This window comes from Dipodomys spectabilis, unplaced genomic scaffold, assembly GCF_019054845.1.
Source record: "Dipodomys spectabilis isolate Male_0828 unplaced genomic scaffold, ASM1905484v1 ptg000141l, whole genome shotgun sequence".
Lineage (NCBI taxonomy): Eukaryota > Metazoa > Chordata > Mammalia > Rodentia > Heteromyidae > Dipodomys > Dipodomys spectabilis.
Genome location: NW_024870818.1, coordinates 6,130,649 through 6,146,230, shown reverse-complemented (window position 1 = coordinate 6,146,230; position 15,582 = coordinate 6,130,649). Strand labels below are relative to the sequence as shown.

General features: G+C 42.8%; 1 long non-coding RNA gene and 1 pseudogene across 2 annotated transcripts in view; one reads left to right on the top strand and one right to left on the bottom strand.

The window, feature by feature from the left end:
- The window catches only part of LOC122117497, a 296,650-nt gene that overhangs the window by 238,201 nt on the left and 42,867 nt on the right, over positions 1 to 15,582 (bottom strand). The window lies entirely within an intron of this gene.
- On the top strand, positions 7,765 to 7,879 carry LOC122117524 (annotated as a pseudogene).

Below are 15,582 nucleotides of genomic sequence, written 5' to 3'. Positions count from 1 at the left end.
TGCTACCAACAAGAACCTACAGCTATTGAGTGCTTACTGTTTACCAAATACTGCTCTACATGTGTTGCACACAGAAACTCAAGATGTAGACCTGAAAAACAAGCACTAAATCATCTCATGAAGCCTATTTTATGGATGAACAAGCTGAGTTATTCTCCTCACTACTATATGATCAAACACACTTTAAACAGAGGCCCTCTAGGTGCAGAATCTTGGCTGCAATCATTACAAGGAGGGAAATGACTTAGTCCAGCACCCCACCTCTGCCTGAAGCATTCCCCCAGATGATAAAACTATTACTGGTGACAGACGCCCTTGCCAGCACAGCCTGTACATTCCTGGACTCAGGTTGCAGACGCCTGGCTTCCTAGAGAGCCCAGGCTTCCTGAAGGTCAGGAGGCATCTGGAACTTGGGTCACCTGGCCAGAGCGTGGCTCGTTCCCATAGGGGCTTGCCACTCTTTCCCCATGGGGGAAGCTAATCATTCATGATCCCGCACATTCTTTGGGCCTCTGGTGCAGTCTGGTCACCTGAGTGACCCCTGCCCACCTGGGACCACTGTGGCCTCTATCTGACCTCGTCTCAAGCTGACAGCTGGCGTCGCACTCACCCAGACAGCCGCCCTCTGGGCCGGATGGACAGAAGAGTGTCTCGGGCCCTGCCTTACAACCAGGGAGAGAGAGAGCAGGCCACTGCTGTTCAGCTGCGGCCTCACAGGGCTATGGCCCGAAACATAAGGAGATAGAAAGAAATAAAATGCCAGCTGCAAGTATTTCTGATTTTAACAGAAAATCAGGGTCCACGGCTGCCTGTAGCCCAGTGCCAGGAATTGCTGAAACAAAAGCCCCTGTGGTAGTCGGGGTCAGGCGAGAGCACAAAGCCCCGTTGTTAGGCTATACCAGCAGTTTTCCAACTTTTCTCTTTCAGCCATGGAGAACTCCTCATCCATGCCCTTGATGTCTGGAAGGGCTTCCAGGTGGAGCCCCCTCACCAGTAAGGAGACAAAGGCACTCAGAGTCCACTGCCGCAGACATGGCATTGAGATAATGGTGCAAGATGTCAATTTTCCCATCAAGTCGCCTTTTATTACAGAGGCTGCTCCGCACGGGTGTCTGATTTCCCTTCCCTGTGATCTGTGTCCCTCCTCTTCCTGCTCACTACCCATGAAGCCTAGCCAAAATCCAAGTGACCCCAGCTCCTGGCTCCATTCCCAAAGGGCAAAGCTAAGTCATTTCCCTGCGCTTCGCACTCATTCTGATTTTCCTGAGTCACACCATGTCCCTCCCTCCTTCTCCATTTCTGTGGATATTTTCCATCACAGTGCCACCCTGAGCCATGGTGCCAGTACATCTCCGCCTCTTGTCTGTCATCCTCTCTCCACTAGAGGGAAGGAAGAGAAGGAAAGAGAAAGAGAAGAGATGCAAAGTCAGATCCTGGTCTGGTTTTGTTTTGGTTTTCTTTTTCAAGGAGCACTAGCGGCAGAAAGCAGGTCCTGTAATAGCTCTGGAGTCCAAGTAGGAATGGGCTTCCGGCCTCTAAGCCTAGCCCCACCTGATGGCCCCCCATCCCCATCTCACAGAAACCAGTCTGGACTGCTCCAGGAACCAGGGCTGATTCATGTTGGGAATTAATCCAAACTTCCAACCCCCCAAGTCTGCCCACTGGTGCAGAAAGCGACATAAAACAAAGATTCTTTACATTTGGCAAATCACAACCCCTTTTCTGGATAGGATAAATAAATGAAAAAGTCACATACACCCTTTGGCATCCAACGTCAAGATGGAGGTGAGGTGCTTCAGGCCCAGTTTCAGGGCACTGTCAGAATCATCCCCAGCTAGATGGATTCTCATCAAATGTGCTCTCTAACTAGCATCTCCATTTTAACTGTGGCCCAGAGAGGGTGAGGAACGGTCCCCAGAGCACACAGCTAGAAAGAACACCCAGCTCTAATCCTTCTAGCTTGTCACGAACCTCCCCCAACTTTACTCTGAGAACAAGAAGAGACCTCAGGGCAGCCACGTGGTACTGAGGAAAGAGCCACTGACTGAAGCCGTTCTACACAGCATGGAGACACCAAGACCAGACCCAGTACTCAGAATTTAATCTCTCTACCTACCTTGGCCTGAGCTGCCTGCCCTCGCTGGGAAGCCACATTTCTACAAGACACAAAATGGCCACCGCAGAGTGGTCAGATTATAGAAGCATGAGGGGGGAAACTCTGGACAGGGCCTCTCACGTCAGCCCCACAACGCGCAGACCTGGGATGGGGAGAGGAAGAGGGCGAGGACCAGACAACCCTGTTCCCAGGTCTCAGCTTCTCCCAGCCTTTCTGCACCCACGTGAATGGAAGTTTGGAACCCTTGGCCTGCAAAACTAGGGGTGCGCTGTACAGCCTGGGGAGTTGTGCCAGCTGTACCCTTCCTTTATTAAGGTCTTTCAATGGAGTCTGGTAGGCAAATCCAAACGGTCATCTGGTAAGGTCACAAAGTGGGGGACCCCGGGTGGAGGCGGGGCCTCCGACCAGGAAGCTGGACACTGGAATGTGAGACCTGCCCATTTTTCTGGCTTTTCTCAGGACACTTGGGGCACCTTTCATCTTTAAATCCACTTCGCACGTTCTTGCACGTTCCTTTAAAAAGAAAAATCTGTGATTTATGAAAGCTGTCATTCTATAGGGTCTTTACTCTCTCTGGCTAGAATTTCTCAAGTACTTCTCAGTAGGCTGGGAATCTCACACACACACACACACACACACACACACACACACACACACACTTTGATTACCATGTGATTAGTTTGTTCAACTGATGGCCTTTCTTCTCTAAGATACTCATTGTGTCTACTGCCTCCTATGCACTTCTTAAGAATTTAAATGAGCCATTTTATTTCTTCCTCCAAGCTGGGAAATCCACACACCCAGCCCCACCCTTCAGCCTCCCCTTTGAGTGAGCCTAATAAACAGGATCGCGGTTTCCGAGGGCCCCCTCTAATGGGGAATTTTATGTTGCTTCTGACATTGTTTGTTGTGCTTCCCACAAGACCGAAGGCTGCTAAAGATTGAGAGACAGTGACATAAATGTCAGGGAACCGCCTCAGTAGTGTCAAGCCTAATTAGACGCTTGCACTTGGGAGACAACTAGAGATCCCATAAAACTCAGCGCTCACCCTCTCAGCACACGCCTGGAGTCTGGCAGATGGGGAGGCGGCAGAGAGGCCCAGAACACTGGGAAAGGGGGAGGGCAGACCATTTCACTGGAGGCCAAACTCCATTTTAAAGTGTCCTCTTGCTCCTTTCCAAGTCTCTCTGGTCCAGGAAGGACCCATAGGCAAAGCTATTTCCGGCACTGTGCCTGGGGGCTTTTGACCTGTCCAGGGCCACAAAAATGTTTTCAATGGAAAAATAAAAAATGGCTCCAAATTACAAAACAGAAACTGAATGAGTGAAATGATCATTAATGTTATAATTATAAGCCAATTTAAAAAAATACTTTACATTTCACAGCAAAAATATGTGCACATACATACATACATACATACATATATACATACATACAAACATACAAGTTGAGTATTCTTTATCTGAAAAGTGTTCCAGATCCCAGATAGATCTTGGATTCTTTATTTTTTTAATATATGGATGGGAATATCAGGACATATTGGGGGCTAGGACTCAATCTAAACATGAGAATCATCTCCATTTCATAGGTACCTTATAGTCATAACCTGATGGTATCTTCTACACCATTTTGAAAGCAACTTACCATGCTGAGGTCAGGTATGGAATATTCCACCCATAGCATCATGTCAGCATACAAAATGCTTTAGATTCTGGAACATTTTTTAATTCATATTTCTGGAATAGGGATGCTCAGCTTGTAGTGCTATATCCATCATTTTCGAGATGACTATGAAATGAGGTGAGGATTCCAAAAGTAAAACTGCCCCCAGCCCCTAAAGTGGCCATGTCTACCCTATGTAATCTACTTAATTCGTGTGTACCTAATATGTGGTGCAAAATTCTTGCAACTGAGAACAAAACAACAAAGATATCAAAAATACCTACCCTAGTTGGGCTTATAGTACAAGCCCAAGGAACAGCAGCATTGTATAAAACACTAAGTTCAACACCAGTGCTTTAAAAAAAAAAAAAGCTAAATATGCCCTTTCAATGACACAGAGTGAACAGAGAGGAGATGGAGTTGTCCAGATGGTGAAGGACAACTCAGGGCAGGATGGAGGTTGTGAGATGGGTCTGGTTGTTCTGTGGCCCTTTCCACAGCCTGTGATCTTCCATACACAGATATACGCAGAGAAGCAAAAGGTCTGCTTTTCCCAGAGGGAGATAATATATACATGGATGATAATATGTGAAAAGGCACGTTGTAAACTCTCAAGTGCAATGTGAATTATATGTCTTATTATGGATGTGACACATTCTGTTTATGTACCTAAGTCAAGATACAGGAGTCATTGTGGAGAAATCCATGTTCAACCTTTTTTTTTTTCTCTCTCTCTCAGTTTTAACCCAGATCTTCCTCTGCTAAGTTATACCAGCTTGAACATAAATATCCCAAATCCTTTTTGGTCACACTTTAGAATCCCCCTGAGGGGCTGGGAACAGTAGCCACTTTAAAATAGTATTCAGAGAAAAATAAAAATCCATTTGAGACCTTATCCAAAAGGACTTTTGTTGCTAAAAGGAGAGGGGTCTGGATGGGAGATGACTTTACCACTTCTCAAGAGCATCTAAACCTTGGATTCCAAGGTGTGACCTAGAGCTTGGATCCCAAAACCCTGTTACACTTTCAGCATGCCTTGGCAAGGCCAAGAGTCCATTTCCTTCAGCGGTGTAGCAAGTTTACACTGTCTCAAAGAGTTTGAGCATTGTGTTAACTTAAGGTTCAAAATAAACCCCTGACGTAAATAAAATAATTACTGTTAATCCTCATTTGACAGATGTGGAAGTTGAGACAAAGCAGACTTAAATGTGTGGGCCAAGGTCACTGTGACTGACCCAACTAAAAGAAACTCAGTTTTCCTTACTCATTCCAGAATTCCTTTCTCAGTGCCTCTCACTAAAGCCCTGGTGCTGAGACCTGCTGGAGACCCTTCTTCTAGAGGATCTCCAAGATTAAGGGAGCCCTCCTGTGAAATGACTAGAATTACTTTATAGGTAAACCTCAGCATTCATTTCCTCACAACTCTTACTGTAACATGCATTTACCAGATTGCCCAAGAAATTATTTCCTAGATCCTGCCTTCTCTCCCCCATAAATATAAACAGAAAAAGTAAACACCCTCAAGGCACACCCAATTAGGGTCTTTCTCAAAACCCACTTCTCAACTGCCTGCCTTCTTGGGCTACCAAATTTATTAAATAAAACTACGAGAGACACAGTTAAATTTGAATTCCATGTAAACAAACAAATCATTTTTAGTGTGTGTATGTCCCAAGCAGTAGTTTGAATATATTTATACTAAAATAGGACTTCATTATGCATTGCTCTGCACAAAACTGGATGCCCAAGTGGATGTCTATAAACCTCATAATCCAAAAATCAAATGCTTTCTTGCAAGTCCCAAACTTTCTTCTAGCCCTATACATTTCTTGGTCTTTGTCATGAAAGGTGGGAAGCCTGAACTTACTTGTCAAAGAATCTGAGAACGACAGAAATGTTAAAGATAGTCTATTCCTTCAACTCCCTGAGATTACATCTAGAGTAATCAAGAGAAGACTTAATCTACATGTAAATACAGAACTCAGGACACTCCAAGGCAAGAATGCTATAGATGCCATACCCAAGAGGGCATTTGCCTCCAGTGTGAATACCAGAGACTATGGACATTTCTTTGCATTTTTTTCAGCAATACCAACTCCCCTACTTTCCTGCTATGATGAACCTCACCCATATTAACCCAAGGTCAATAAAATATATTTTACACATAAATGAACATGTTCAATTAAAATCTCTTTGCACAACAATTTGAAGATACCAATAAAAGTGGAGTACACAATCAGAAAAAGAGAGATGTGAAGAAATATATTATTGCATCTTTTGAGGGGATAGAAGCTGGGGCAAAGAGAAAAGGAATCTGGTACCCAGAAAGAAACGAGCCAGCAAAATATTGACAAGAAAAGTTTGTCCTCTCAATACCGAATGAAGTAGTGCTCACTTGTACATCTCAACAATAAAGAGGAATGTAGCTGGTCCCCAGATAGTCCCCTAGCTGAACTGGATAGCTCATGGGATCATGAGTGCATTTAAGTCCCAGGATTAGAACTGGCTGATAGGGGTAGGAGCCCTCAAAAGAGATGTCCTTGAAGCATGGGCTCAATACCACCCAATCAGGCAACTAACTCTCTTGATGTGTTTTCAATTATCCTGTGTTTACTTTAGAGTGAGCATGAAGCTTTATTATTTGTCTTAGTGTAATGCCATGCATTTACAGCACAGTTACTTCCAACACAGTGTTAGAGGGTGTATGGAATATTGTGGAGACTGAGGAGGCAGGAGATTCCTGGGAAGTCTGTTGTAGGAGCATAGGCCATTCTCACTCCAGTCCCCTTCTAGGAAGACCATCTACAAGGTGAGCTTAACCCAGTCAACCAGCAAATAAGCAAGGACATCAGTGTAAGCTGGGGTAGAGGTGTTAGTCAATGGCAATCCAGCCACGCCATGGAAACCACACAGTCTCTGCAAACTGGGACCAGCCTCTCCCCACAGGTCACCTAGTCACAAGCACAGGATGTGCCCTTGGGTATTACAGTCAGGGGAAGACAAACATGCCAAAGGCAATTATCACATTATGCAGTAAGCAATTGAAAGTTGACCAGTTGGCAAGAAGTACTTGCACAGGATCCCAGCAAAGTAGTGGTAATGATGGAAGAAAGACTTTTGAAAGAATTTTATTTTGCATATTTCCTTAAAAATGCAAAAACAGAGGAAAAAAGCCAACTTAGCCAATATCCAAAGCCTAGCTCTGTCATTTACTGGCTCTGTGAGCTTGGACAAGTTATTTGTCATTTGAGGCATTTGAGGTATGATATGGATGTCCTCATCCATATCAGGAAAATCATATGTTGTACAATTATTGTGCTAAATAAATGAGTTTTATTGTATGACAAGCACCAGAGCCTAGTGTATAGCAAGTACCCATAGTACTACTGTGACATATGTTTAATACTATTTTTATTTTAGCTTGCATATGAAGATGGGACACTTTAATTCAGGGTTTAAAGTCCCTCTGCATCTTAATATGACCTGATGATAAATCCTATGGTGGAAGGATGCCTGCACAGTGTAGCTAAGTTATCCCTACAAAAGACTCATTGCACTGACTTCATGGTATGGCCAAGGAGATTTCTCATAGAGATTCTTTCAACTAAGTCCTGCAAGCATTGCCCAGGTAAAAGAAGAAAAGCAATCTGTGTAAAGACCAGAGGCAAGAGAACTAATGAAGCATAGCATGAATTTTAAACAAGAACACAAGAGCAGGACAGGCGAGAGATAAGTGTCCAAACTCAAGCAAGAAGCTATGGCAGTAGTGTGGAGAGAGAAGTCTATCTAAGATTAGAGTAGGTCCCTCTAACTAGGGAATTGACAGCCTTTAATAAGTGACTGAGTTTTAAAGATGAAGTAGAGCTCTACTTTTTTACCTCTGTTGATCTAACAATTGTTGAGATGGTGACATCATTTGCAGAAACAACAAATACAGTTAGAGATGAGTTTGGGGCAGAAAGTCATAGGTTGGAGGGAAGGACACTGAGAAAGAGTTAAGGTCCAAAGCCTTACAGATAGTTCACAAACAGTAAATCCTCTTTAGCTACCCAGAACTCATTGTTGAATATGAGGTTTTGGTAAATATAAGAAGGAATTTGATTCCTAGAATAGTTGGCAATGTTGGAGTTTGTTAACTCATACAGGTTGGCTCTGAGAATAAGTTGGTGTAAAAGCTAATAATAATAATAATAATAATAATTAAGGTCATGGCTTCCAGTTGGTCCTGTTTACCTTCAAGATTTTTGTAAAGCAGAGCACAATGAAAATGCTAGTGGGTAGCTCCATTTACATGAAAAATAATTAAATATCTACAGCTAACCCTTGCATCATACAGAATTCTTCTGTAGAATCAACCGTGCCAGTTAGTTTTGCAATTTCTATGAGAAAATATGGCCACAACTAATATAGAACACTTCCCTTGCTGAGCATTTTGCATCCATTTGCTCAGGTAATCCTGAGAAGTACCTTCTGTTACTTATGCATAGTTAAGGACAGTGAGGCTTACAAGGAAAGACAAAATTGCTTCTATTTTGTATTTTTTGGAGAAATAGCCACAATAAAATTCCCTCAAAGAAATCTGACCAGTGTCACATGGCTGGTAACCAACACATCCACATGGCTATTTTCTCTTTTGATGACTGCAGAAACTAAAGATCCTAAAGGTCAAGGGACATGCACCAGCTTACAAATCCAGGAAGTTTTACAGCCAACTCTAGCACCTAAATCTGCATTTCAGATACTCTGTGGGTTTTGCACCACCCCGTACATTCAGGCTATTTGCAAAAGGTAAGAATGAGATCATCAGGATAGGACCAGCTGGCAGCCATGTTCAAACCATTCAAACAAGGCAAGAACTGCTTGTTTCCTTGTGAAATCTTTAAGAGTAAGGCATTTTCTACCTGCCATCTGCTGCTATAGCAGAGGCTGGGTGCTATGGAAGAAAACTCTGTCAGTGCTAACCTTCCAGTGAAGACTCAAAACCTTCACAGCTCTAGAATTTTTGAAGGCAAATTTGGGACTGAGCCTTATCTTTCCTTTCTTGTTTACTCAAGACAGGGGATCTTGAGCTAGAGGAGTGTTTGTGTTCAAATATTAATGCCAGTGTCTGTGTTAGGTACATAGAACATAGGAAATTTTTTTAAAGCAGATATAATCCCTGCTTGCGGGGAGTTCATGATCTCAAATAGATGGTAGGTGATTAGATGGTAGGTGATGGGTGGGTCTCTCTGCTAGAAAACTGCCCCTGAGAAGTCAGTGCTCATGGATTTAATTGGGTCCTGTGGATGGAAGTGTACCAGTCTGCTGTTGGTTAATACTATTCTCCTGTGTTAGGCCAAGTCCAACTCAGGGACCCTGAGAAACTCAATCAGCTTCTCTGGCCTTGGTATACAATGATGCTAAGAGAGGAGGAAAGGACTAGAACCATGGTCTTCAAACTCCTTTGAAGCTATATCATTCATTCTTTATTTACTTAATAAACATCACCCTAAGCTGACTTTGTGTAAGTAATGTGAACAACACAAATGGCCCCAAGCCTTGTGGAGCTTGAGATCTAGTAGAAATCGCATGTCAAACTCCACTGTGTGAAGTGGGTAAAAATGGAACTAATCTTGGAGTCCCCTGTGACTCTACCAAACACAAACAAAAAAGTTTGTTCTCTCAGTTTCCTTCTTGCTCTAGAGTTAATGGTTCTTCTTTCCAGAGCCAGGGGCTGTGACAACAGCAAAAATGCAAGCCCTGCTTATTTGCATGTGTGTGTATGTGTGTGTGTGTGTGTGTGTGTGTCCTCATGTGTGTGCATGCAGTGTGTGCATGCATGCACACGCACACACATGCTGGTACTGGGGCTTAAACTCAAGGCCTGGGCTCTATAACTTAGTGTTTTTGCTCAAGGCTGGTTCTCTACCTCTTGAGCCACAGCTCCACTTCTGCCTTTACCTTCCTTCTTCCCTTCCCTCCTTCCTTCCTTTCTTTATTTTCTTCCTTCCTTTCATCCTTCATTTACTTAGTAGTTAATTCTGAAATTAATAGAATCAAGAGTCTCTCAGATTTTCCTGCTCAGGCTGGCTTTGAACTACAATCTTCAGATCTCAGTATCCTCCTGAATAGCTAGGATTATAGATATGTGCCATCTACATCCAGCTACATACCTGACTTTAGTATCATGTCAACTAAGTACTAGTGAAATGTTGTCCAACAGTTGCAGGGCATTCAAGCCTGTCAAGATACTGCTGCTTTGCACTGTTGATCTGCTCTGGGGAAGCCATTTTTTGTATGAAATTTTCTCATTCCAATCAGGGAGACAAGGGAAGGCCATATTTTCAATTGGAGGTAGATAGATTTTCATGCATTGCTCCCCAAGCACACAAGAGCCCTGGAGAGGGTACAATGGTGTTGGCAAAAGCAAGACAAAGAGATGCAGTTATGAGTTCTTCATTCCCAAAGAATCCATATATATATATATATGTATGTATGTATGTATGTATATACAGATATATATACATATACATACATACACATTTTTTAAGTTAGAAGGTAAAAACCCAGCTCCCTTATTCTCTTGCTAATTTTGCAAAACAAACAAAAAGAAGACCATTTTTACTATCCACTTTGTTTTTCCCTTCCAAAGAAATCTCTCCAGCCTCTAAGGAAGACCCATTTGAGGTTTATTGTTCACTGTCCACTTGGAGCAAAGGAATGTATTTGATTCTTTCTTTTTCTTTCTCATTTTCTCATTTTTCTTTCTCATTCAGCGCCAACCTGTGCCTGACCATTTCCAGATGAAATGTTGCCTTTACCAGAACGAAATGTGTGCAAAAAGGTATTTAATGAACTGAAAACGCTAATTTGAAAAGTCTCCTCTGTGGAAAGAGTGAGGCTTGGAGCGGGCAGGAAATGACACACAGCCTGTGGACTGGCAGACGGCTGGTTTCCCTCAAGTTTTCAAAGAAGGAAGACGGAGAATGGCTAAGGCATGTTGGAATCCAAAGTGGGCCCACATGGAGGGCAGGACCAAAGTGGCCAAGTGTGACCTGCCCTCACACCACCCACTTGGCTTGCTACTTTCACAATTCCCCCAGTGAAGAACACTGAACAGTCCCCACGGCCCCTTAAGATCCTCCTCCCTCCCTTACCACCAAAAACTTCGAGCCAATATTTCCCAACATCTCATCAAGGACAGTCTCAGTAAGCGCAACATTCATATTAACAGCGACAGCCATTTTTCAAATCAAGGTGTTATTCTGCCTCCTGCCCACCCATCAGTGCCACCCATATAGACACAAGAGGAGATAACATGAAAGTTACAGGCTCCACTAAGAATGCTGATTATAAGTCACATAATTACAGGAATTGTTCTCCCTAGCCAAGCTGATCTTTATTTCAGCAGCTCTGATCCATCCTGGGGACCTTGCTGCCACCCTCTCACACTGTCATCTTCCTCCCCTCACCCACCAAAGGGCTTTTCTAACTGAAAGCCAAGCCAAGCCAAGTCCTGCTCATACATTCGGCCAGGTGCCAGGAAAAGTGTAAATTTTCGTGAGCTCGGCCTGTTTTGCCAGAAGTCTGCAATGTGTCTGGACATGAATGGTTGTTCCTTTTGTGAGGCCAGACCTGAACACCAACGAATTCTAGAAACAGCACATGGAGAAGGAGGGAGTGGCCAAGAAAACGGGCCTAAATAGTCAGTCTACCCCTTTATTGTCATTAGGAAAAATAAGTTAAATCTTTTTAAGACTCAATGTTCCAATTGTGTGCTGTTTAAACTTTGTTCCCTGGGGTAATTGCCCGCCAGACTTTACTTTTTTCATAATGGAAATTAAGCTGCTGCTGTGAGAGAGAGAGAGAGAGAGAGAGAGAGAGAGAGAGAGAGAGAGTATGTGTGTGTGTGTATGTGTGTATATGTGTGTATGTGTGTGTATGTGTGTGTATGTGTGTGTGTATGTGTGTGTGCATGTGTGTGTGTATGTGTGAGTGTATGTGTGTGTGTGTATGTGTGTGTGTGTGTGTGTGTGTGTGTGTGTGTACAAGAGAAAGAGAATGAGAGATGAGAGATTGTCTTTAAGCTCAGGCACATTTGACTAGATTTAACTCTTGCTAGTTCCTATAAGCTTGGATGAGATAAAAGCCAAAATCTGTTTTGACACAATTTGAAAGAAAGCACTTTTAAAATAGGAACAACGAAAGCCGGGTGCCAGTGCCTCATGCCTGTAATCCTAGCTACTCAGCTGAGATCTGAGAATCATGGTTCAAAGCCAGGATGGAAAAGTCCACAAGACTCTTATCTCCAGTTAATCACAGAAAAAGCTGAAGAGGCATTGGGCTCAACTGGTAGGGCACTAGCCTCACACAAAAGTGAGTTCAGGGACAATGCCCAAGCCCAGAGTTCAAGTCACAGGACCAGCAAAACAAAACAAAAAACAATAAAGATCACTAAACAAGGATAGGACATCATCATCATCATCATCATCATTATTACTGTTACTATTATTATTTGTGTGTGCCATTACTGGAGCTTGAACTCAGGGTCTGAGTGCTGTCCCTTAGTTTTCTAGCTAGCACTTTACCACTTGAACTACAACTCTACTTCTGACTTTTTTGGTTAGAGCCTCAAGGACTTTCTTTCCCGAGGCTGGCTATGAACCATGATCCTCAGATCCCAGCCTCCTGAGTACTTAGATTATAAGTGTGAACCACAAATGACCAGCTAGGATGGGACATTATTAACCAGTCTTCTAAGCATGGATCACTCTTGCTACTCCAGCATCTATGAGCTTTCACGCCAAAGGTGGTATGGGTATCAACCAGAATCAGGGGAATCTCCTGGGTATTGGTACTTTGGGTACCCAATACACTCTATCTTGGTGAATTTCAGTGCTTGGTAAAAACCTGTGGTCTGTCTCTGAATTTTTCAGCTTTTATTTCATTCCCTAGTGAAGGGAGCAATAAACTTTAATGTGGAGGATGCAATTATTTGGGGGCCAGGTGTGACTTAACAAGTTTAAAGTTGATGCACGAAAGCAACACCAGAGAGTAAGGTAATGTTTTCTAAGTCATTGCAAACCACTGCTTGCTGCCCCCTTCACACCTACCCTGCCACCATGTTGGGCCCTGAGTAAGAAAAATACAGCCAGACTTCATCTACCAGGTGAAGGCAGGGACAAAAGCGACACGTTTCCACCGCACTGGCTGTGATTAGGGTGGGACAACGCAGAGCCTGAGGGGAAAAAAGATAGGGTGAGAAACCCATAAAGAAACACAAGGTTACTTCAAGTTGTGAAATACATATCTATCATGAAATGAAATATCAATCATTTTAATACATGGACTCATGGTCAGAATACCAGCCATTGTTCCTAGCATGAAATCTTCGACCATTTGAGAGGGGGGGGAAAATAGCTATTATTTATCGTTCAGCCCAACTGGATTCTATGTATGATTTAAAATTTTTATAAAATCAAAATACAAGATTTTTCTGAACTTTTTAAAGACATAATTCTAGACAGAAGTGGGGTTTCAAGGTAAATGAAATGAAGAGGGAAAGAGAAAAGAAACAAGAGGAAGATGGGGATAAATCTAGCTCAATGAGTTAAAGTGCTCAGCCCCATCTTAGCAGAGACAGAAGTAGGTAGAGGAGGGATAGAAGATGAACTAGAAGGAGGTAGGGGAGAAGGAGAAGAGAGAATGAGGTCAGGAAAAACTGACTCCTGCTCATGCTGGGTAAGTCAAAGACCTGGGCCACATGTTAAAAACTGGTCAAGACTGAGAATCACATGGTATGAAAAAGAAGGTAGAACAGAGGTTAGAGCTATTGCAAGTCTCCCCTATTCTCTAGCAAAGAAGATTCTGGTACAAACTGGCCAGCGTTACCTTGGAATTTCATGGAGCAGACATCCACATGCAATTCTTAAAGCCACAACACTCATCTTTAATGGGAAAAGGTCAAGCTCATTTTCAGGCAGGAAAATTTAAAAAAAAAAAAAAAAAAAAACATGTCCGAGTCCTTTCAGCCAAAGGAGAATCATTCCAAACAAAGATAGTGAGAAAGGCAAGTTTCCTGGCAGAACACAAAAAACTTTGATGTTATTCATTCCTAACATTTCAAAAATGGTAACATTTTTAAATTTTACTTTTTAATTCACTTTGCTTAATTTGCTTATGAGAGGAGTTCACAGAGACGGGCACTTTCCCTATTGAAGAAATGTGCCTTAATAATTCTATGTTTCTCGGTTGCTTGTTGGTATCCAGCACCCCAGAAGCTCCCTGGCTGTGCAACTCCTGATCCAGCCAACAGATGATTAGGCTCTGGTTACACACAGAGACTTACTGGGGAAGAAAGCAGATAGAGGAATAACCAAGATGTATGTGTGTGTGTGTGTGTGTGTGTGTGTGTGTGTGTGTGTGTCTGTGTGTCTGTGTGTGTGTCTGTGTGTGTGTGTGTCTGTGTGTCTGTGTGTCTGTGTGTGTGTGTCTATGTCTGTGTCTGTGGTGCCAGTATGAAGGCTTGAATTCATGGCTTAGAGTTCTCACTTGGCTTTTTTGTTCAAGGCTAGCCCTCTAACCATTTTAGCCACACCTTTTCTTCTAGATTTTTGCTGGTTAGAGATAAGAGTCTCTCAAATTTGTCTGCCTGGGCTGGCTTCAAACCTTGATCCTCAGATTTCTTAGCCTCCTGAGAAGCTAGGATTATAAGTATGAACCAGTAGTGCCCCACTCAGGACTATTTCTTAAGGATCAGACATGGTGCCAAGAACTTTTCTCACCTTTTCTCAAATAATCCTCAAAACAACAACAACAAAAACATGGAAGTAGATGACATATCCACAAGTTTACAAAGAAGGAAACTGAGACCCAAGGAGGTTAAATCCCTTGCTGGACAACACAAAGCTGTAAGCAGCTGAGTCTGGATTTTTTAGACCTGGAACAGTGGAGAGGAGAGAATAGGCCAGGCTCTGCATACCTAAGTGCCAGGATCGGGGGCTCTGGGAACCGCTGGTCACTCACACAGGCAACATTCAAACGAAAAGCCACATTTTAAAGAGTCCAGAAAGGAAACCCATTTTTCTAGCTTGAGGTCACTGTGTGCCTCCCCAGCCATCTGCAGACATGGAACTTGGTTTCATTAAACATGATATTTTTGTCAGCTCTCTTATGCTTTTTTGTTTTGCTTTCAATTAAAGGATTTTTTTTCTTCCCTCCCAGAAATTCTTTGGGGATTTGAAACCCACTTCAAGGAAGAAAAATTAAAAAAGGAAATCCATCTTACAGTATTAGTCACCAAGATGGGTGTGAAGACAATGGATTATAAACTGAAAATCAGCTCCATCTAAGAGCAGAGAACAATCACTACCAAACTGCGTTGAATTTTAAGCACTAGAAATAACTCTGGCCAACTAGTTTCTTTTTCTTAAAATGCAATAATAGCAATAATATATATAAAAAAAGAACAGCCTTCAAATTGAGTCCCAATGGTTCCAACCAAATAAAGAAATGAGCTGGAATTTCAAGTAAAAGTCAGGATGCTCCACCAGAGAAAAACACTTAGCTACGGAGAAATTAAAATATGAGCTGGAAATAAAATCAGAATCACAGGAGAGCAAATGTGGTATGCACTTGAAGTCTTCGCATTCCACCAGCAAATAAAACTGGTGCAGAAAGAGGCAGTGGGGTGGAGTGTTGTAGATGGGGGCCAGCTGTAGGGATCCTGCTTGAGGGATTCCCACTTTGAAATCAAAGAAATGGGCCCGGTAGTGTTACCTTTTGTACAGGTCAGTCCCTCTTCTTGGCAGAGTTCTGTCGAAAT